Source organism: Dipteris shenzhenensis, chromosome 20, assembly GCF_047967505.1.
Source record: "Dipteris shenzhenensis isolate YYH24624 ecotype China chromosome 20, Dip_SZ_1.0, whole genome shotgun sequence".
NCBI lineage: Eukaryota > Viridiplantae > Streptophyta > Polypodiopsida > Gleicheniales > Dipteridaceae > Dipteris > Dipteris shenzhenensis.
In genome coordinates this window covers 55,115,151-55,139,469 of record NC_141615.1, presented here as the reverse complement: position 1 = coordinate 55,139,469, position 24,319 = coordinate 55,115,151, and positions in this window count along the sequence as shown.

Genomic DNA, 24,319 nt, shown 5'->3' with positions numbered 1-24,319 from the left:
GCTTGCACTAAGGTCTTAGTAGAGGGGATTCCTTATCAGCATCTACAAGTATTTATTGTATTCTTGCTAATACCTTTAGTGATTATCCACTTCCTTCTTAATTACAAGGTCCTACCAAAGTTATAATCATGGGGCATAAGGTTCTTGTCCATAGCTTGTGGGAATCTTTAGTGGCTTGGGATCTCTATCACTGAATGTTGAGATATCAAGCTCAACCTCACATGTGACACCTAGGTAATTGTCATTTATGACACATGTATGGTTGGTTGTGGCTGTTACATCACCATTGAATAACAACTATATGACAACTACACTTTTGTGTGGTAGTTGTGGCATAGTTAGATTTCCACATATGTATGGTTTGGGTTCACACTATGGACCATATACTCTAGGGTTAGAGATATTGGGTATACCCCTCTTTTATGTATAGTCAATGTGTTGCTTTTGCAAGTAAGAAGAAGAAAGCTTGAGCCTCCACCTCTTGTTTCTTCTCCCTTGTCTTGTTGTGAAGATAGTTGCAAGCAAGACTCCTCCCTCTCTCCCAGATTCTTTTCATGGTATCATTGGTGAAGAGTTCAAGCAGCAAGTAAGGGTTTGCGACATCCTGGTAAGAGGAGCTTTGCGTCTTTTCCATTTGGACCTTTAGGACCATTCTCTACACAGTCATGAGTGCAATAGCTCCCATGGGGAAAACCTTTGACATAGAGCTCGAGGAGCATTGCTTGGACAAGATGATAGTGTAGCAGTTTTGGTAGCAAAAAATTGGGTTTCGGAGCCATTTTGGGCCTCGTTTTGGCATCGCAAGTTTGCAACGTCGAAACAAGTGGCCATTTTTGGTTGTGTGAGTGAGGAATCGTTGTGTTTGGAGAAACAAACCTACAATTTTGGGTCTAGCCTTTGACGTAGACACATTGAGAAGCACAGAGCAGTGTTAAATGCCTGTCTATGCATAAACATCACTCGGTGTGACTATGTGGTTGTTGGTTTCAAGCATTAGTTGTAGACCTATGTTTTTGGCTCTCTATGTGATGGAAGGTTGAGTTTGCAAAAACTGTGTTGTCTTCCCTTGTGAGGCATAATCTCTATTTTTCCAATTGCAGATTGTTGGTTGTAGTTGATTGAGATGGCCTTTAATAGTCTCACACAGATTGTGGGTGAGAAGCTAGACAAAATCAACCACCAAGCATGGAAGTTTAGAATTTCCAACTTCTTGATGGGCAAGGCTATTGGGATTTCATCATCACAAGAGATGAATAGGAACCTCTTCTTCCAGATACCCCTACTACAGCACAAGTACAAGCTCTTAAGACCTGGCATGAGAGAGACAAAAAGGTTATGTATTGGCTTTCTATGAGCAAATCTGATCTATGATTGTGCACATTTAGGATGCAGAGATGTCAAAGGAGGCGTGGGACACATTGTCCACATTGTAAAGCACAAATACGTAGGCACAAAAGATGCAGCTCAAGCAAGAGTTGAATAATGTGCAAAGGGGAAATATGGACATCAAAGACTACTCCATGAAGGTAAAGAAGCTTGCAGATTTGCTTGCTTCTATTGGTGTACTAGTCGAAGATGATGACTTGACTTGGTGTCTGTGAGCTTGAATGGTCTCGGTAAGGAGTATCATTAGTTTCAAACATCTACTGGAGTTTGGGGGACATTTCCTATTTTTCAAGAATTGGTTGCTCTTTTGGTAAATGAAGAGCAGAGAAATGGAACCAACTCTTCAAGTGGAAATTCAAACGAGTCTCCTTTTTATTTAGATTCAAGTAGAGGTCGAGGTGGCCGTTTAAGGGGACGGTCTGGAAAATAGAACCAGCAAGATGAGAAGAATTATGGAGGTGGTCATGGTAGCTTTAGAGGGAGGGGAAGCCACAGAAGCCGTGGCAAAGTGCAAAGGAAGAATGATGCAAATAGCAGTATTGAATACTATTATTATCAAAAACTAGGCCATATGAATAAGGACTGTCGTAAAAGGCAGAATGATTTGAAAAATTGGAAGTTGCAACAAGGCAACTATGCATCATCAAGTGATGATAGAAATGAACAATTGTTTGTTATGCAACATATGCTCAGTTTAGTTATGACATGAGAAGCTACTTGTTCTGCTTCTTCCAGGATTTTGGCCATATATGCATAATGATGGGCTAAAAAACCATCATATCTTAGCCTATCAACATGACACTTCACACTTGTGGACCTACGTGTACCTACATCACCTCCAGGAGTCTTAACCACATTCCTAATTTTTCTTACACCCGGAGTAACCACTGAAGGAATCCCAAGTTCCTCATCAAGGCTCATTTCTGATCCACTTGACTCAACATCAACATGAGAGTGACCACATGAGACATCAAAGACAAGTGGAGGGTCCACCTTCTCCTTCCCTTTATGTGATACCTGTACACCACTATTTGGACTGCCATCAAAAGAACCACAGATCGCAATCTCCATGTCCATGTATTGGATCCATTGGCTGAGGACTCACCAAGTCCACTCAGACTTTGTGATTGTTGCTCTACATTTATAGCAGCATTGCCATTTCCTGCATCTGCATCTTCTGTAACTTTTGCTGGACCATACCAACAACTCATTTCATCAAAAACTACATCTCTGCTCACTTGCATCCTATGAGTGGAAGGGTTAAAACAGTGGTACCCTTTTTGCTGTAGAGAATATCCAATAAAGATGCATTTTTTTGCCTTTGGATCCAGCTTAGTTCTCCTCTCATCAGGAACAAGAACATAAGCAATGCAACCAAATACTTAAAAATGTGAAATATTTGGTTTTTTGCCTGTATACTTTTCCTCAGGCATCATGCCATGGATAGCTGCGGTGGGGGTTCTGTTCATAATATACACAGCAGCTGCTACTGCTTCAGCCCAAAAATAATCAGGCATCTTCTTTTCATTTAGCATAGCCCTTGCCACTTCTGCAATGTGCCTGTTCTTTCTTTCTGCAACCCCATTCTGCTGAGGGGTAGATCTGCATGAGTATTTTCTTTGAATTCCCTGCTCTTTCAAATAATCACTGAATTCTTTTGAAAAATACTCTCCCCCTCCATCAGATCTTAGCACTTTTACCTGCATGCCCTTTTCTTTCTCAACCATAGCCTTAAAGGCTTTGAAGTGATTGAACACTTCACTTTATGCTTCATAAAATACACCCATACCTTCCTTGTGTGATCATCAATGAAGCTCACATAATAATGGAATCCATCAAGAGAAGCAACTTTGGTTGTCCACACATCTGAGTGGATCACTTCCACAGCCTTGTTGCTTATTTCAACATTGTGTGGAAATGCATGTCTGGCTTGGTTGCCCATTTGGCATGCTTCACATACCTTTTGCATTCCATTCACTCTGAATTTTGCCAAACTGCAACAATACTCTGTGTTTGCATAGATTTCAGCCTTTGTATGTTCACATGCCCAATGCGCTTGTGCCATATTTCAATATCTACAATGACACCTCTTTCATGTGCAAACATAGCAGCCTACACCTCTGGGCTATTAGCATCCAAGGTAAACATGCTACCATTTCTTTTGCGTTTTGCAACCAAGCAGCACTAATTTTTGAAATCCTCAACAAAGCACCCATCAGGATTAAATCTAACCTGCAAACCTTGCTCTACCATTAGCCAACTGAGACCAAGTTCTTAGTGATGTTTGGAACATGAAGTACATTTGACAAGTACTTTATTCTTTGATTCTGCATAGCCAGTGGCACCTTACCAACCTATGCAATTGGATGAGCAGTATCATCACCTGTTTCAACATAACCAGGCTTTTCCAGGTTTTTGACATCACTAAGCCACTCACCATGACTGGTCATGTGGTTAGAAGCACCTGAATCAACAAACCATACATTTTTGCAATCTGTAGCATTTTTTGTCATGGAGTTAACCATGTGCTGCATCACAAGAAGGTGCTCATTTCTATCATCACCATGCCCACTGGATGATGCATAGTTGCTTTGCTGCAACTTTCCATTTCTGATGTCATTTGGCTTTTAATAGCAGGTCTTCTCTTTATGTCCAGGCTTCCCATAATAATAGCACTCCATTCCTTTGCCATGAACCTCATCCTCTTTAGCTCCCCCTGCCTCTCGAGTTACCACGTCCTCCTCCATAGGACTGGTTTTCCTGTTGCTGCTATTGGTTCTGATTTCTTGAACGGCCACCAAAACAGCCTCTTCCTCTACCTTTGCCTTTATCCTGATTTGAGTAGAATGCAGACAATTGAGAACTTCCTGTGGCTGAACCACCATTCCTTTGCTCTTCACTCAATAAGAGAAAGCATGCAATGAATTCACAAGCACGACAAGAAGCTATGCCAAAACTCAAGATGAATTGGTAAAAGAGTGTACAGCCTCCGCAACGAGACCCCCACCAAACATCACAGCCGTCTCCTATATGCTATAATATCAAAGTTGCATACAAATTATCTACAAGCTCAATGATACGGGTGCAATCGCATCCAACATGTATGCAAGATAGCAAGAAATGCCAGCCTCAACAACGAGACCCCTGCCAAACCTATTCCCAAGAAGATTCGATGGCAGTGTCCGCAACCTCAGGAATGACTACCCCTCCTTAAAAGGAGATAAGCTTCTTGACTACAGACCACAAATTGTATGGTGCAAAAGCATTACAGTAGGAATGACTGGATTACGCACATGGCATCCCAACTCTGAAATCAAAATAAGCCATAACCCGAGGACGGGTAATAAAATGGATCCGAGAGTATGTTGACTCTATGCCAACATGGACTTATGTAGAAAGAGAATGTGTTACAAGTTTGTATTACATCGGCTCTATCATCTTTATGTTTGCATATGCACTCACTTGTTCATTGCATTTAGGCACTTTGACTATGACTGCATTCTATTTTCCTTGTGTTGCATACTCTCTGTGCATCTCGCACGACATGATTTTGGATTTTCTAACATTTGGTTGGGCATTTCATGATCATATGTGTAGTGGGATTATTGCATAGTATGTATAGGTTGCATTCTCTGGGGGGTGCACTCGGGGGGGTCACTCATCATATGTAACCCTATCATGTGAGTTCAACAGAAGGATATTTTTTATTTCTAAAATTTACAGAAATAAATATACATAAGGGATTATTTAAAATAGTTTTGGAAAAAAATTACAGATTTGTATAGAAAAGGGGTACATTTTATTAATGAAAAAATTTACAGATAAGGGATTTTAAATATAGGCCTTGAACGCACGTGATATAGAGGGTTTATACATAGTGACCCCCCTGAGGGGGTGCAATTTTTTTTACAGGTGATCAAGTCTTTGGCTTTGGCTAGAGATGTTGCAGTCAAATGACTATGCAGAATTAGGTGCACTAGAATGTGGTTGTGACGGTGCTGCTTGGTAGTGGTACTAGGACGGATCTATGTTGATGACTTGGATTGATTCTCTTGGTTATGTCATCCATGACAAAGGGTTAGATCCTAGTGACACAGGGTTTGATGCAAGGTTTGACACATGGTTTGTGATGATAGTTTCATGGTATCTATGCTTGGGATCACCTAGGACATGTGATGGTATGGCAACTTGATCATATCACTTGATTATCATTATACATGATGGATTATCATATGGATTTATATTGATATTCTGAATCTTGTTGTGATACTTAGGAACTACATGATTTTTTAGTGATGTTGTTGAGCATTTTTATCATTGATTTTATGGATATTGGGATGTTTAGACATTGTGATGATATGATTATGTTTTTGTGCCACATGCCATGTTACTGGTACATGTATTTCTATGAGTATTCTTGTAGGATAATGATATGGTGCAGATCTCTCATTCGAGGGAATGTTTCAATTGATTCTATCATGATGTTGTTATGTTGAGATTTCATGATTTGGGTTGTCTTTTTATGTTGCCCCATGAGACTCGGGTGTTGACAGCAGTGGATCTTGGATCAGGGCACATATGGATGGGCATACTAGCATCATCTTTGTCGGTTAGTGCATATGGGGCATGCATCGACTTGAGAGAACCATCTTCATAAGTGGCCTGGAAACCAAAAGATTTAGGCCATTGGACGGTGAGCATTGGATGTGTTCGTTCGAATGTTGTAATGTTGTCATAATTTGAATGGGGACTGGGGCTGATGATTAACCACCATGGATCGCGTGTATTGAAGGCTGGCATCTGCAGGAAAACGTGAGGCGATAGTAGTAGCAACCTAGTCATGGATAGCCTCAACTTTGCCAGGGGGCAACTCAGCTTCTGAAGCACCTTCGCAGTCGTCATCTCAAACTCCTACAATTGAAACATGGGAAGAAGCTGGGAAAGACATGCGCATCACTGCATCTTCGATCTGGAACTGAGGAAGCTGAGAAGTGGCTTCACCAAGAACTTGCTGGTAGTCCATTTTCGATTCTTCAGCCATGGGGAGCGCATCGAACGAAAAGCAAGTAATCTCTGCATTAGTTTTTGATGGGATATCTCAAGGTGTATGCCTCAGGCACACCTTGGTTTCTATGTGTGAGTGCTAGAGGCACAGTTAGGTGCCCACAAGCACAGTTAGGTAGTGGAGAGCCACATAGGATGATTGAGAGAATCTAGGAGTAGATTGAGGAGATGATTGTGGGGCTCTGAAGTCATCAGTGATGTCAATGAGCATGTATGAGGTGCCTACTTAAGGACCTCACTCTTCTTCATTCCATAATGCAAGAATTCTGAGTTTGTGTCCACTCTTTGCTTTCCTTTCAGTTTACCAACATGGTATCAGAGCCCTTTGATCCCCCTTGAGCCCATTTCTACCACATCATCTTCTTCTTCTCCATTTTCCTCCTTCTTCCCAAAATCTTTGAGAGCTTGGTTCTCCACCTACAAAAGACCATTGCCCAAACCCTCTGAGCTGTAAACTCCTCTAGTATGGGCAAACTTCCACCTACAAGCAATTGAAAAAAAAACGTCTCTGTTGGCTGCCATTCTCCAAACAGTGCATTTTTTTGCCATTCTTCTATTGCTCAATACTCCCTGCCTGCTCTGCCATTGCTTGAGCCCTCTTAGGAGTGGATGGGCGACCTCAATACGAAGATTTTGAGTCATTTTTCAGCTCATTTGGTTCAGTAACGAAGGAGAAATCGTCAAAACTCAGGTTCAGAATGTAGCAATTCCCCCGGGCAAAAGTGCGCACCATTTCATCCAACCTCTATGCTGGATCCTCTTTGGTATATGAGCTTTCTTTTGCTTCAGAAAGCCCTCTTTTCCTTGCTTTGAAGAGTGAGCTACAAGCCCTCCAAATTCAGCCTTTTGGTTTTGACAGTTTTGGACAAGTTTTTGAAGATGATGCTACATAAAATGCTACTCTAGCAATTCTGGTTTTTTGAAACTTTCAATAACATCAGTACAAGTGTGGCTTTAGTTTTGCTTTGAATTGCTAGACCTGGTTTTGATTGGAAAGTATTCATTTTAGCCACCTCTATGAAGCATGTAAGAAGAAGCATCATTGATTGAATATTGGTCACTAGTCTTTGCTACATCAAGTGCTTATATTTTGGAAGTCTTTCGGTTATTTTTTGCCTTGTAAGAGAGAAAGACACTGCCCAATATCTGGGTTAGACCCTCTCATGGCTACCTTATTGAATCTAGAGAAGTTCAATGGAAAGGGCTTCCACACATGGCAGAATCTGAAGGTGAAATTTGCATTGATGAGGGAGAACCTCTGGGGACTTGTCAAACCGACTCCAACCGCTTCTTCTAAAGCCTCCAATGCTGGAGAATCCTCAACTCCGACACGACCGGCAAGGGATCCCGCTAGAGAAGAGAAAGCATATGGTATCATTGCTCTTGCTTTAGGAGATGATTATATTCATCATATCTCTGACTTAGAGTCTCCTTCAGAAGCTTGGCAGAAGCTTGACATGATTTTTGGTGCTAGCTCTCACATCTCTAAATTATCACTTAAAATCTCTTTCTTTGAATTGAAGATGGTTAGTGGCACTACTTTGGCAGCTCATGTCAACTATATGCGGAGTCTTATGACTCAATTAGCTTCTATCAACTCTCCTATTACTCCAGATGATGCTATGGCAGTGTTACTTAAGAGTATGCCTGAAGATTATGATCACATAGTTACCACTTTGAAAGATCTTCCTAATCCTAATCTTGAAGGTATTACCTTTGCTCTCCAAGAAGAAGAAAGGCATATGGAGCTCAGGAAAGGCAATGACACTGTTTATGCTGTAAAAGTCCACAAGGGCAAGTATATCCCTTGCAATCACTGTGGAAAGACAAATCACCTTTCAAAGGACTGCTTCAAAATTAATCCATGCAAGCACTGTGGCAAGAACAACCATCATGAGAAGTTTTGCAGAGCTAAAGCAAAGACAGAAAATGCAAATCTACTTTCAGTTGATGAGCCTCCACAAGATGAGGCATCCTTTGAAGATTATGCATTTTAAAACATCTCTATGTATGCTCCAGATCTCTCTTTTTATGTCAAGGTACTCAGCCTGATAGTCCTCCAAAATGAATGAAAATAAACTATTGTGTTTTGTGTGTTTTGTAAACACCTCTGGTCACCTTATGATGTAGGCCATGTGTATGTTTTGCTCCATGGTACCTCCTGTAGACATTGTGTGCATGTACATGCAGGGGAGATAACCATTGGAAGGTCTTTTTGTATCCCTTTTATTTACCTTACACCCATGGGAAACCTTGCTAGCATGAGAACCTAGCCATAGATTTATCCTTGACCACCATGAGATGGCATGAGAAACTATGAGACTAGATGTATCCTTGACATAGCCTGAGGCATTCCCTTGAGGGGGGGTTTGATGGGATATCTCAAGGTGTATGCCTCAGGCACACCTTGGTTTCTATGTGTGAGTGCTAGAGGCATAGTTAGGTGCCCACAAGCACAGTTAGGTGGTGGAGAGCCACATAGGATGATTGAGAGAATCTAGGAGCAGATTGAGGAGATGATTGTGGAGCTCTGAAGTCATTAGTGATGTCACTGAGCATGTATGAGGTGCCTACTTAAGGACCTCACTCTTCTTCATTCCATAATGCAAGAATTCTGAGTTTGTGTCCACTCTTTGCTTTCCTTTTAGTTTACCAACAGTTTTTCCATACAATATACGCTCAGTCTCAGGATGGACATGACACGATATGGGATTGACTGTAGAAACAAGATAATTGATGGAGCAAACGTGGATGGCACAATGCTCAGATTTGGGCTTCATGGATAGGCCTTTGATTTGTACATATAAGCGAAGAGCAGTAGATAAATACGGATCATTCAAAGACATTTTGAAATTGGGGTAGACAATAGTATGCACAGGTTCCTTGTTCAAGTTGCCATGTACTAAGCCTATATGAGCATCTTTAAGATTAAGGTGACGAGTATCTACAAGTCCATACATGTAGCATTTACACCAAGGTGAAATAAAGGCTCTGTAGCTAGCACAAAACAGCCATAGTGGATATACTAGTAACCAAAATTTACAAAAGAGTCTATCTCTTGAGGAGTGAAGAGAGGAAGATAAACATCAGTAGATCCTTCATTTGCAACGTTAATACAAACCTCAGAGATCTTTACATGCTTCAAGGCCTTGTAATGAAAAGTTGAAAACTTGTAAATCTCCTCATGGTCAATAATAGGCATGTTCCAAGCTGCCTTGCTATCAGTGATTTCAGTGGACAAGGAAGCAGAACGAGGAGCAGAAATATGGGTAGACTCAAGCAGTCTAATAGATTAAGGCTAAGGTACAGAACCTGCCAGCCCTCAACATCCCATCTACCTCTGGTACCTTAGTTATTGAAACAGATGCTTCCGACCATTTCTAGGCCGCCATGTTACTTGAGCGTGCCCCCACTCAAGAAGTCCTCTATGCCTTCCGCTCAGGCACTTTTCAAGGTGCATAATTTAATTACCATTCAATTGAAAAAGAAATCCTTGCAGTCAAGTGTGCCATCCAGAAGCTCGAATTATTCATCCTGAATAGAGAGTTCATCATATGAACTGACAATCAAAATTTTAAGACTTTCGACACACGTCACATCGACAAGCAGATTGGTCGAGGTCGTCTTGCCAGATGGCAAGAGTCCTTGACAATGTATGATTTTTCGGTCGAATGGAAAAAAGGCAATACCAACGTCCTCCCCGATATGCTCTCAAGAGAAGGCACTCCTTTTTGACAATCCTGCAATGGTGGCATCCTTCCCACTGGTAATGGGACTGACTCTCTTCCAGTCATGATCATTAGACAGTGTCCATATTGGATAAGACATTCATCATGGCCTTGTACAAAACTTTTGGCGATTAGACACTGCCCGTAGTCCCGGGTAAGACCTTCACCTTTATGTCTTGTCTACTAGACAAAAGATTCTCCACTCAGCTAGTGCGCTCACCACTTTCCATTGTACAAAGATGCTCCACTCAAATAAGTGTCATCATGATATGCTCCACTCAGATAGTGTGATCATGATAGCCACTTAGAAGCGACTCAACTCCTCCTATATAAGGGCTTCTTGGCTCATCTGTAAGGCAGAGTCTGCCTTCGAGAGCTTCTATCCTCTAGTCTTATTGAGCAATCTACTGCAGCTTCCTTTGCCTCCTTGCCTTCATTTGTCTTCCGTTTTCTTGTTATCTTGCATGCCTCTTGCATATCCACCATTCACTATCTCTTACATGCTGTTCTTCGCCTCCGAATTATCTTCTCCCATATTATGCACTTCTCCTCCCACCGATTTCCCCGTCTACATTTGTTTCATCCACACTTTGTCTTCTGATTTTGTTTTCTCCCTACCTCTCGATATCGTTCTTGGTTCTCGCACCTACTTTGTTTAGTCTTCTCTTCCTACTCCACCGACCGGATTTTCTCTGTCTCCATTTGCCTAAACCCTAAACCCTAAACCCTAAACCATGAACCAAAGACTTAAGCCCATGGATGAAGATCCCTTACTTGCTACACCCGACCAACCATCTCAATCATCATAGCAGCAGCAACCATCGCATGGCAGATGTACAGCATTCCATGATGCACTTTGATCACAATTTATGAGAGCTGAGTTTCAGACTAACTTCATTGATGGCGATCTTAATGAGCAAGCTGATCTCCAACGATGCCTCCAGCACAAATCCTTCCCTATACATTCTCAATATCGATGCCATATCTCCACAGGCCATGAAAGATATTTTAAATATTTTGTACGGCCATATGATGTCTTTGGTTACTATCTATCGCTGGAATCCTCGCGATGCCATGATAGAAACAACCAAGGGTTTCACTGGAGTCATTGCCAATTGGTGGGAATTCTTATCCGCTGAGTCTAAGGAACAGATCTTTGCAAGTGTGGATGGCAATCACCACATGCACATTTGGAACGCCGCTGGCTTTGGAGTGGTGAGACCATCGAGAAAGCACCCTAAACCCTAAACCCTAAGCCCTAAAACCCTAAAACCCTAAAACCTAAACCCTAAACCCTCCTAAATCCTAAATCCTAAACCCTATTATTAAAATAAAATAATAATAATAGTAATATTAATATTAATATTAAAAAACCCTAAGCCCTAAACCGGTTTACAGGTGCTTGCTTGAATGTTTAGTACTTGAACATAAATTTGTTCATGCACAGTGTGTGCTCTTGGCCATCTTTTTGTCCATGAGCTTTTGGTTGCTTAGTTTTGTGTTTAGTACTTGAGTATTCTACCTTACTCATGTATTCTTAGCACTCTAAGCACCCTTGCACACTTCACAAGCACATTCTCCACAGTTTTTTAGACACAGTTTTAAGCACATAACCGGCCTCCGAAAATTCCATTTTTTCCATTTTTTGCTGCCGCATCTACTGTTTTGCTGACGCAATTGGCCAATCACTCACACTTTACTGCTACACATCTTTTCTTATTTTTCTAAAACCCTAAATCCTAAACCCTAAACACTAAAAACCCTAAACGGTAAAAACCCTAAACCAGCACCTGTTTGTAATACAAAGAGGATTTTCTATCTCTTTTTGTCTCTCTTGTGTCTTTGTGTTTTTGTGTCTTTGTGTGAGGTACTTGTGCAACTTTGTTGCTCATGTATTGCTCTTGTGTGTGAGTACTTGTGCAACTTGTTGCTCATGTACTGTTTCGTGCTTGCTTGAATGTTTAGTACTTGAACATCAATTTGTTCATATACAGTGTGTGCCATTGGCCATCTTTTTGTCCATGAGCTTTTGGTTGCTTAGTTTTTTGTTTAGTACTTGATTATTCTACCTTAGTTTTTTGTTTAGTTTTTTGTTTAGCACTTTAAGCACCTTTGCACACTTCACAAGCACATTCTTCACATAGTTTTTTAGACACAGTTTTAAGCACGTAAACGACCCCCAAAAATTCATTTTTTTTCTTTTTTAGCTGCCGCAGCCATCGTTTTGCCGCCTCAATTGGCCAATCACTCACACTTCACTGCTACACACCTTTTCTTATTTTTATAAACCCTACAACCCTGAAACCCTGAACCCTAAACCCTAAACTTCAGCGGCTTTGCCAACGTCCTCAGCTATAGCATCTACCTCAACCAATCATTTGCTGGAGGAATCCACAAAATCTTTGCTCTTTTTTGGTCAAATCACGTCTTAAGACGCCTAGGTCTAGCTAAGCCATGCGGGTCCCACCTTATAAGACACCCCCTGGAGCATCCACCTTTATGGCATATGAGACCTCTCAGGCTCGGGTCATCATTTTGGGACTTTTTGCACTCTTTTTGGACCATTTTTTAGCTTTTCAGGGTCATTTTTGGGCTAACGTAACCAGTCCCTGCAAATCAAATTTTTGATTTTGTGGGCTATTAACATGTGGCAATGCCCCAAGAGTAATCCCATAAGCAAAGAGGAAAAAAAGTGGCCTCTGCCCACTATAAAGGGGGAGCTTCTCTCATTTGTATTCTCACAATTTGAGTGTTCCACTAGTGAGCTTGAGAATATGAAGCGAAACTAGTTCGGAACAAAGCACCCGTTTGTAATACAAAGAGGATTTTCTATCTCTTTTTGTCTCTCTTGTGTCTTTGTGTCTTTGTGTGAGGTACTTGTGCAACTTTGTTGCTCATGTATTGATCTTGTGTGTGAGTACTTGTGCAACTTGTTGCTCATGTACTCTTTCATGCTTGCTTGAATGTTTAGTACTTGAACATCAATTTGTTCTTGTACAGTGTGTGCTCTTGACCATCTTTTTGTCCATGAGCTTTTGGTTGCTTAGTTTTGTGTTTAGTACTTGAGTATTCTACCTTACTCATCTATTCTTAGCACTTTAAGCACCTTTGCACACTTCACAAGCACATTCTTCATACAGTTTTTTAGACACAGTTTTAAGCACGTAATCGGCCCCCAAAAATTCCATTTTTTTCATTTTTTGCTACCGCAGCTGGCCAATCACTCACACTTCACTGCTACACAAAATTATGCACAATATAAGCAAAGTTATGCACAAAAGTTTCTGAAAAATATCCTACAGCATGAGGACAGCTCTACTTGGCACTACTTCTAAACGAAAAAGTCAGACAGGTAAAATGACCCCCCTGGTACTTAAGATGGACTATTCAAAGTTCACAAAAGATTTAAACCTTGGGGCCACCCTAAATCCTAAACTTCATCGGCTTTGCCAAAATCATCTTGAGCTAAAGCATCTACCTCGTCCTCTCATTTGCACGAGAAATCCACAGAATTTGCGATCATTTTTTGTCGAGAGTCACGACACAAAAGCAATGTGGGCCCCACATGATGCCTAAAATATCCGGCTCACCGTCAAATATTTCTTGGTGAAGAGATAGTTTTGGTTCTCAGCTTCTTTTTGCAACTGACAGCTTCTTCATCGGGTCCATTTTGAGTCAGTTATGGCCTTTTTTAGTCAAATTGCTAGTCTAGAGCAGCGCACACCTTACGAGGCATCCAAAATTTTTGGACGAGCGTCATTGGATTTTTTAGCAAAAAAATTGTACTGGTTCTCAGCATCATTTTGCACTAGACGACACCTTCATCGGGTTCTTTTTAACTCATTTATTAGGTTTTTTGTACCTTGTATCCCACGGGCTCTCCTATGCAAAGTTGAGAGACTTATCCCATATACAATGGTGCAACAAATGCTAGCCCTCCCCACTTCTATATAAAGAGAGAGACTCTCATTCTGGTATCACATTTCAAGAGGTGCTCCACTGAAGAGCTTGAGAGATCAAGCGAAACTAGTTTGGAGCAAGCACCTCTCTTGTAATAAAACAAGCATTTTTGTCTCTCTCGTGTCTTTGTGTCTTTGTGTAAGGTACTTGTGCAACTTTGTTGCTCATGTATTGCTCTTGTGTGGGGTACTTGTGCAACTTGTTGCTCATGTATTGTTCGCTTCCTTGAATGTTTAGTACTTCAACATCAATTTGTTCATGTACCGTGTGTGCTCTTGGCCATCTTTTTTGTCCATGAGCATTTGGTTGCTTTCTTATGTGTCTAGTACTTGAGTATTCTACCTTACTCATGTACTCCTAAAACTTTAAGCACCTACGCACACTTCACAAGCACTTTTTTCACACCTTTTTTAAGACACATTTCTTGGCACGTAATCGGCCCCCGAAATTTTCATTTTTTTCATTTTTTGCTACCACAGCTACCCTTTTGCTGCCACAGCTGGCCAATAGTTTATTTAACATGAGTTGTCTTTGCAGCACTCCGTCACAACATTTTTAAACCCATAAACCCTCAACCCTATACCCTAAACCCTAAACCCTAAACCCTCAAGCCTAAACCCTAAACCCTCATCCCTAAACCTAAACCCTAAAACCCTAAACCCTAAACCCTATAAAGGGGTAGCTTCTCTCATTTGTATTCTCACATTTTGGGTATTCCAGTGATGAGTTGAGAATATCAAACAAAACTAGTTTGGAACAAAGCACCCGTTTGTAATACAAAGAGGATTTCCTATCTCTTTTTGTCTCTCTTGTGTCTTTGTGTCTTTGTGTGAGGTACTTGTAAAACTTTGTTGCTCATGTATTTCTCTTGTGTGTGGGTATTTGTACGTGTACTTGAGTATTCTACCTTACTCATGTACTCTTATAACTTTAAGCACCTACGCACACTTCACAAGAACTTTTTCACACAATTTTTTAGACAGTTTTAAGCACATAACCGGCCCTCAAAAATTCCTTTTTTGTCATTTTTTTACTGCCGCAGCTGGCCAACAGTTTATTTAACACGAGTTGTCTTCGCAACACTCCATCACAAATTTTTTAATCCTAAACCCTAAACAAATGCAAAAATCTATAGCAGAGAGTATAGGCAAGGGAAACCAAAAAAAGAATCCCCAAGCCTGTGGAAAACTAAAAAACCAAGGAAATGGACAAAACAGGAAGGGAAACGGTCAGAGAAATGGTCAGGAAAATTGTTCTCAAACCCAAAAGGGAAACTGGCAAGGGAACCAGTAGGGAAACCGACAGGGAAACTCGCAAGAAAACTGACAGGCAAACTTGTAAGGAAATTGACAGGGAAACCAGCAGGGAAATCGACAGCAGCAGGGGAACAAAGCTCGACAGAAGCCTTTCACCCCCTCAAATGCACAGCCTTCCTTGTCACGACAAAACTAGAATGCCCAGAAATCTAGTTTGGGAAGACAATAGAAACAACCAGGTGCACCAAGCAACTCTACTCCAACAGGTCGAGAAAGAGGCCAAAACACTGTCCGCTAAGGCGACCCTTTTGGCTCCCTCTCCTAAATCTAGAACATTATCCTCTTCTCCTTTTCTCTAGGAAGACTCCTTCTAATGTTGATTGTCGTATCTCCAACATTGCGATCCATAACCTCTCTCAGATACATCAAGGAAACCGGTAGGGAAACTCGCAAGGAAACTGATAAGGAAACCAGTAGGGAAACCGACAGTAGCAGGGGAACAAAGCTCGACAGAAGCCTTTCACCCCCTCAAACGCACAGCCTTCCTCGTCACGAAAAAATCAGAATGCCCAAAAATCTAGTTCGGGAAGACAACAGAAACAACCAAGTGCACGAATTAACCCTCCACATCATGTAGTCCACATCCTAGGGTGGCTACTTTAATTCTTTCCTATACCATACCTTAGCCTTTAATTATGTGCTCATGGCACCACAACTCTCAACACCTCCCCTTGGTGCCATGATCCTTTGGCTACTGCAAGGTGGTCAGATGTGAGTTACATTCCATCACCTCCCCTTAGTGCTTGCATTGCTACTTAAGGTGGTCAGGTGTGGCTTTTACATGTCAATACCTCCCCTGGGTGCTTTCATAGCTACTCTCAGGTGGTCAGGTTTGATTACAAATTATAGGCAAGGTTGGCAAGGTATTTGTTTCTCAATACATTCCATTGATGTCATCATTTGGCTCATGGCTTGATGATGATGGTATGTAGTTGACCTACTGGTTCTTCAATCTGCAATCTTCTTCCTTATGTAGCTTCATGTATGATGCTTTGTTCTTCCATGTGCCTTAATGCTTTATGTGTGGATGCCATGCTCTGTGCTATGGTCATCTCATGCACTTGTGCGTTTGGCGTGCTTATTGCATTCATGCGTTGATTTCTCATTTGTTGCAAAGGTCTTACCATGAGCTTTGTTTTGCTTCAACGGCAGTGTCTAATTGCTAACAATGATTCTGATCTGATAGGCGCGTAGAGCTCAAAAAGATGATCACTTTTCCTTTTTGGAGTGTGTGCAAATTCTTCTTGGATTGGAAGTTACGGCTTGTCGAAGTTTTATGAAGAAGAGGGGCAATTGGTGATGTGGCATAGGGAGTTACATGCTGCTTCCAAACTATGCTTGGCAAGGGGTTAGTGTGTTGAGGTGGCCCTATGCCATGTGCTAATCTTTTGGCCCAAATGAGTTAACCCAAGGTAAAACAAACCTAACCATGGTCCAAGAAACTGAACCTAACCATGGTGATCTTTAATCTATCCATAGTTAAAGGTTACCATCCTATCTTGACATGTGTCAGTCAATGGAACCTTAGAAGAAACCTTTGGAAAAACTCTGAAGCGAGGCAAAGGAGATTCTAAGCATGATGGTGTCGAAGCAGTGGAATCGGCTGAGATGCTAGGATCGCAAGGCGGTGAAGCTCATTCGAGATGCTATCAAGGACGAGCACTGGTGGAAGCCTTCATCAATGATGGATATGGAGCTCGACTCAACCGAGAAAAGCTCGCAACTCAGATGGCTAGTTGTTGTAGATTGTTGTTGCAGGTTGCAAGAGTCGAAGGAACTCTGAATCCATAGCTGGCTACCAAATTCAGAAAGGTAGAGAAGAAGTCATCACCCATTTCAACCATGCTCTCCACTAGCATGATGCTGGCCGGAGCTTTGTTTCACATCAGACTCGTCGAGTATTGTGTGTTTTCTATAGCTAAGCTCTTAAGTGATGTCACTGAGGATCTGGGAGATCCTGGAGCGAAAGGCCTTCGATAATCTCCATGGCCTACTCTTTGTTGCTGCTGCAGATCCAGGCATTAGGCCGTTTAGGCATCTCGACTGGCTACGGAGAGAGCCAAGGAGCTATGAGGCTATGGTGCTTTCGTTGGAGGCTATCACCATTCATGCAGAATGCTGCGAAGCATGATGGTTGTTGAAGCTGCTGGAGCCATGGCCTTCATTGTGATTGTGGGATGTAGGTAGTGCAACCTTATGAGCCTTGGGAGATTTTGGAGCAACCGGTGCCTTGGCCGGTTTTTTTGTTGGACAGAAGGAGTCACTGTTCAAGTGCATGGAGAGCCGGTTGGGAGACCTTGGAGGTCTCCTTTGCAGAGGAGCGGGTGCTATACGGAATTCTTTGGTTGTAGCTTCATCTCCAACTGCCTGCAGTCCTCGACTCAGCATTGCAACTTGGAGATCTCTGTATGAGAACCGTGGAGGAAGTCGAGGAAGCTCACTTAGAAAAGAGTTTCCTCAAACTAGGACTCAAAAAACCTCTCTCAAAGATAGATTTCCTCTCGGAAATATCAGGAACTCTCCTTATCTTTCTCTTGAGCTCGGCGTTCTCTAAGAACCTCTAAACATATCTCTCATTCAGAATGAATCTCTCTAAATGAAGAACTCTTGAGATCTAAAACTAATCTTTCATGAAACTAATCTAGGAATGGGAGCAATCCTAGTGAACTACTAATGAGCTAAACTAGGAGAGCTAAACCTATGCTGTGATACCATGTGAAAGTGTAGATCGTGCTCTCCTAGTGCAACATGGAATTAGCAAAAGATCAAGGGGGATCAAACCATAGAATAACTCCATGAGAGAGACATATGGTAGGCAATATTCAATCTATTGCAATGTGCTATTCAACATTACATGATAGGCTTCTTATATAGAGAGAGCCCTTAGAATAGTCAACACTTGTGGGATCCTCTGATCCACATCTCTCCTTGTGGATATCCTTGATCCACATCTCCACATCATGTAGTCCACATCCTAGGGTGGCTACTTTAGTTCTTTCCCATACCATACCTTAGCCTTTAATTATGTGCTCATGGCACCACAACTCTCAACAAGGTTCCCTTAGAGGAGCTATTTTTTCAGTTGCAGCAGGTTTGCTCAGAGTCCAAGATCCTTTCATCAGAAGAGGTCAGATACATCCTCCAAAAGCCTAGTTTAGGTTTTCGAGTTTGTGCCTTGTACTTCCTCCCGAAGATCCACAAACCCACATTGGTAGGTAGACCCATCTGCTCCTATAATAGTTTTGTATTTGAGCATGCTTCTATTTGGTTGCACCACAAACTTTTTCCAATTCCCCTTCGACAGAAACAGCACCTCAAGGACTCTATCACTCTGTTGAAAGAAATCTCTGAGTTGCATTTACCAAAAGATGTCATTCTCTTTACCTTTGATGTGGAATCTCTATATCCTAGTATCCCCGCAGATGAAGGTCTCACACCCTTGCGACAGATGATCAGGAATGACTTCAAGACAATGGAACTGAACCTCATCATGTCTCTTGCAACTTTGGTTTTAAAAAATCACTATTTAGAATTCGACGGGAGATTCTGGTATCAGATAAGAGGAACAGCTATGGGAAGCAACTTTGCCATGGTATATGCATGCCTTTTCCTTTGTCACAAGGAGAACATGCAGGAAGTTAAATAGCCTCATTCAGAGCTGTTATATTATAGGCGCTACATTGATGATGCATTTGGCTTATGGGAAGGGTCTTCAGCTGATCTGGACATATACCTTGAAGATTATGGATAAGATTTTCAGGACCACATCAGAAATTACCCCATCCTTCGTTGATATTCTAGGCATTCACCTTTTCAAGGGACCATATTTTCTTTCATGGGAAAGCTCTCTTCTAGTTGTTACCAAAAAGAGTTCAATAGGTACGAATATCTTCCTTACTCTTCTCGGCATCCGAAGCACCAAAAAGAGTCTTTTATCATCAGAGAACTTCGCCGCTATGTCATCAAGGAAAGCACGTTTGAAGGCTTCAAGAGGCTTGGAATCTTGTTTTACCAATGCCTCAGATTTCGTGGTTACCCACATAAGGTTCTACGGAATTGCTTCAGCAAAATCACCTATAGGATGAGATCAGCTCTACTTGAAGGATCTTCGAAAAGGCAGGGCTGGATGGGTAAAAGGACCCCCCTTGTTCTTAAGCTTGACTACTCAAAGTACACGAAGGCTTTAAACTTGGGGGTTGCCCTAAACCCTAAACTTCACTGACTTTGCCAACAACATCCTGAGCTACAACATCTACCTCTACCAATCATTTGCTGGAGGAATCCAGGAAATCTTTGCTCTTTTTTTGTCAAATCATGTCTTAAGACGCCTACGCCTAGTTAGGCCGTGTGGGTCCCACCTTGTAAGACACCCCTTGGAGCATCCACCTTTATGGCATATGAGACCTCTTAGGCTTGGCTCGTCGTTTTGGGACTTTTCGGACTCTTTTTGGACCATTTTTGAGCGTTTTAGGGTTATTTTTGGGCTAACGTCACATCTTGGGTGTTCCACTGATGAGCTTGAGAATATCAAGCGAAACTAGTTTGAAACAAAGCACCCGTTTGTAATACAAAGAGGATTTTCTATCTCTTTTTGTCTCTCTTGTGTCTTTGTGTCTTTGTGTGAGGTACTTGTGCAACTTTGTTGCTCATGTATTGCTCTTGTGTGTGGGTACTTGTGCAACTTGTTGCTTATGTACTGTTTCGTGCTTGCTTGAATGTTTAGTACTTGAACACCAATTTGTTCATGTACCGTGTGTGCTCTTGGCCATCTTTTTATCCCATGAGCTTTTGGTTGCTTAGTTTTGTGTTTAGTACTTGAGTATTCTACCTTACTCATGTATTCTTAGCACTTTAAGCACCTACGCACACTTCACAAGCACATTCTTCACACAGTTTTTAGACACAATTTTAAGCACATAACCGGCCCCCAAAAATTCCATTTTTTTCATTTTTTGTTGCCGTAGCTACCGTTTTGCTGCCGCAGCTGGCCAATCACTCACACTTCACTGCAACACACTGAGTACACACCTTTTCTTATTTTTCTAAAACCTAAACCTTGTTATCATGGTGAATGTAACGGAAGCGACCACGAGGGAGCTTCTTCTAGAGCTCTTGAGGTCTTTGATTTTGTCAGTGAAGATGTGCCACATAACTCTTGAGCATGCAAGCCTAGTAAATGGTAATTTACTGCACTCATAGTAATCATGCATACAAGCCTGGTGGTGGTAACTGGAAGGTAAGTAATTGTGGGCCACTATGGTGGCTGGTAATTAATTGCTATCCTAGTGGATCTTAGATGCCACCATAGACATGGCTGGGAATCTTAGATGCAACCACCTCTAATCACTCATTACCATGCAAGGTAGTACTGACTTCTTGAATTAATCCAAATTTGGGCTAGTGACTGTGGTGGCTCTCACCTTGAGAGTGTAGTTGGGCTACAAACTTAAGCCTCCTCTATTCCCTCTCTATTCCATTCCCTTAACTGTTTCGTCTTCTATCCCTCTTCACTGTTTCTTTCTTCCTTGAACTAGGCCTGCAAACTCAAGCCTCCATTATTCCATTTCCTTCATTGTTTCATGTTCTATCGCTCTCGACCATTTCTATCTCCCTTGCACTCTTCCTGCAACTTCTATCCCCTCTCATAATAGATCCTACACATTCTAGGAGCTCCTCACATAATCTTTCCTCCCCCTTTGTAGCACAGTGTGAGAGCCTCTCCTCCCCTAATCTTGAAATCGTGACACATGGGAGCTCCTCTCTCACTCTTCAAAAGCCCAATTTGGATGCTCTCAAAAACTTCACCAGGTAGGTACAGGAAGTGAACGTGAAGGAGGGGCAACTAGTTTGTCAAGGTCAGAAAATTACCATCACTGAAAGCATGATTGAAAATGTGCTAGGCATTCCTGGAGGCAATTTTCAAGGACACTGCTTCAAGAAGCAGTGGTAGAGACATGATATTCTACATGTATACCCCAATGCTCAGATTAGTAAAGATGGTGAAGTCAATCTTTCTAGCCTGCCAATAGACCTCTAAGATGTGCTGAAGAAGACCATTCACTTCTTTCCTGATACAAGAGGAACCGTGAAGTTTTGGCAGGTTGAAGCAGCAACTAAAAGGATGTGATGTATCTTTGTCAAGGGGGATCTCCAAGAGCGTGATAACCAACCTAAAGAATTGCGTGGATGGCAACTTGAAAAATTTATTAGGGAGGGTGCAAAAGCCAAGGTAGAGGAGGCATAAGTGAGGGCCTTGCAGGCACAAGAGCAACAAGCTGCGGCCAGTGCAAAAATGGTCGACATGGAAAGGAATAGAAGACAACACGCAGAGAAGCAATTTAGGAGGTCCGAGATAGGCTTGAAGAAGTGAGAAGTGATGGGGACACCACAGACAAGGAGCTAGAAATGATGCAAAAGGAGCTTGAAGATTAAAGAGCCAAAAAGGAGGGTCTTTACAAACAGCTCTGCAACACGCAAAACACATTGAACATTGAAAAAGACCAGATGATGGAGGAGTTGAAAAAGGGAGAATGCATAAACCAAAAACGTGATGCAGGATCTACGAGAGAGCTTCAATGCCTGTTTTTGAGCAATTTAAGCAGCTTTAACAGATGCTGAGGGATTCGAATAAAGTTGTTGCACAGAGTGAGGGAAGAGTGGACGAGATGAAGGAGAACATCTGCAGCCTTAAGATGAGGGAGGAAGTAATCAAGAAGCAACTTCATCACATATAAAGCAAGAATGTGGTATTGATGGGCTGCAACAATTAAATCATATGCCTATCCTGCTATGCAGTAGGGTCTAAAAATACATGGTTTGCCATACCCCCATCATAGATGGCTGCATGATCCAATGGCATGCGTGCTACCACCCTGTGCACATTTTTTGCTTTGGAGTGTTTGTGCATGCAAGATCGCTATGTATAGAATGCCATTTTCCATTTCCTAAGTCATGGACAGATCAAATGTTCCTACCTACTACAGCTATCTATGACGAGAAAGTAGATGTTGCAGCTCAATTTTCCATTTGGGAAAAAAATGCAAAAGACAAGGAGCTCAAATTGAAGAAGGCCAAGACCGAGATTGTGAGGAAAAGGAGCCTGAAGGGAGAAACCAGCCCCCTTCAAGAAAGGAGCAAGAAGGGCCGAGCTTGCAACAAGTCAGAAGCTCAAATCAAGGAAAGAGGAAGCGACATGAAGGGAGGGGCTGGAGGCCCCTGAAAGAAGGAACCAGCCCCTTCGGGAAAGAAGCAAGGAAAGGAGCAAGGAGGGTTGAGCCTACAATCATGGAGCTCAAAAAGGCGACCTGCTTAAAGAAATGTGGAACCAGCCCTGTGAAGGAAAGGAGTCCTTGAGATGTAAGCTGAAGGAAAGGAGCCTTTGAGATGTAATCTATGTAATATGTGTGTAATCTATTGAATTATTAATCTTCTTTGGAGTTTACTTGGGCAATGTTTTCTCTGCTATCTGACTAGATAGTGTCCTTTGACATGCCAAGGACCATAATGTGAGATGAAATATTTTCATTAGACAACTAATGTGAGATAAAAGATTTTGATTAGACACCTAATGTGAGACTGAAAGATTTCGATTAGACAACTAATATGAGACGAAAGATTTTGATTAGACAACTAATGTGAGATGAAAGATTTTGATTGGGCAACTAATGTGAGACTGAAGAATGAGAAGGTCAGGCTCAATGAACTCTCTCCCTATTTAAGTACAGTGTAGATACAACTAAGAGCCCATTATGAAATCTAGCCCCAAAACTATCTACATCGATCCACCTACTGCAAATCTATGGCATACCCAAAAGACTTTGGAATGATTTTGTTCTATTTGAAAATGATGTTGGATGACCTCCTCATAGAAACAGACCTGGAGGAGGAAAATAGCTACAAGGAGGACATGCTTCGATTGTGGGTGTATTACTTGGAGTCGACAAAGACGGTGAATATTAATTTTCGTGTCTATTGTTTTTTATGCTGCTTAAAGGTACTTGTCAAGCTCATGATGTAGGTTCCTTTGGTAGGAGATGATGGAGGCACAAAGTTTTATAGAGAGCAAATACCTGGATGAAGAGGACCCCAAGTGAAAGGACGAGTTAATATGGGTGTACAAGTTGGTAGAGACAAGCAAGGAGTGTGTGATCCAAGTGTGTGAAGAGGTCTACGATAGTTCATCAGACTGGCCTAAAGAGATGGGAGATGCTTGATATAGCAAGGTTGATAAGATAGTTTGGGGTGAAAGCATGCTACGGTGTATGTACTATTGGCAAGAATGTGGTAGTACTAAGTAGTGTGCAATATGGAGAGATTTCTCGAATCGATGTGCAATAACATTCTATTGATTATAGATTCTCATGCACAAGATATTTTCACATATGCATTCTCATGCTCATACACACATTTTCATGCACTGCATCTCCTCTCAAGTGTTTCACTTTCGAACCTGCACTTCCACTTTCAAACTTTTGAACTTCTGATTTCTAGCTTCCACTTTCGAACTTCTGATCTTTTGATTTCCACCTTGAATTTTTTTGGCAGGACATTGCGGGTCGCTCTCTCATGGGTACTCTCTCTCTCTTTGTTCTTCTCTTTTTCCCCATTCTCTATTCATTCTTTGCTTTTCCTCCATTCTCTAAATGCTTTCTCCCCATAATTCAATATTCGGACTTGCATGCGATTGTCTTTTGCCATTCCTTCTGCTTTTGTTGTTGCTCTCTCTTTCTCTCTCTCTCTCTCTCTGTCTCTCTCTCTCTCTCTCTCTCTCTCTTTGTTATTTTACTCCATTTCATCTTGGTGTGAGTCGTAGTACTAAAATGTTACTCTCTTTGCAATACCTGCAGACCGCCATGTCTCCAAGCA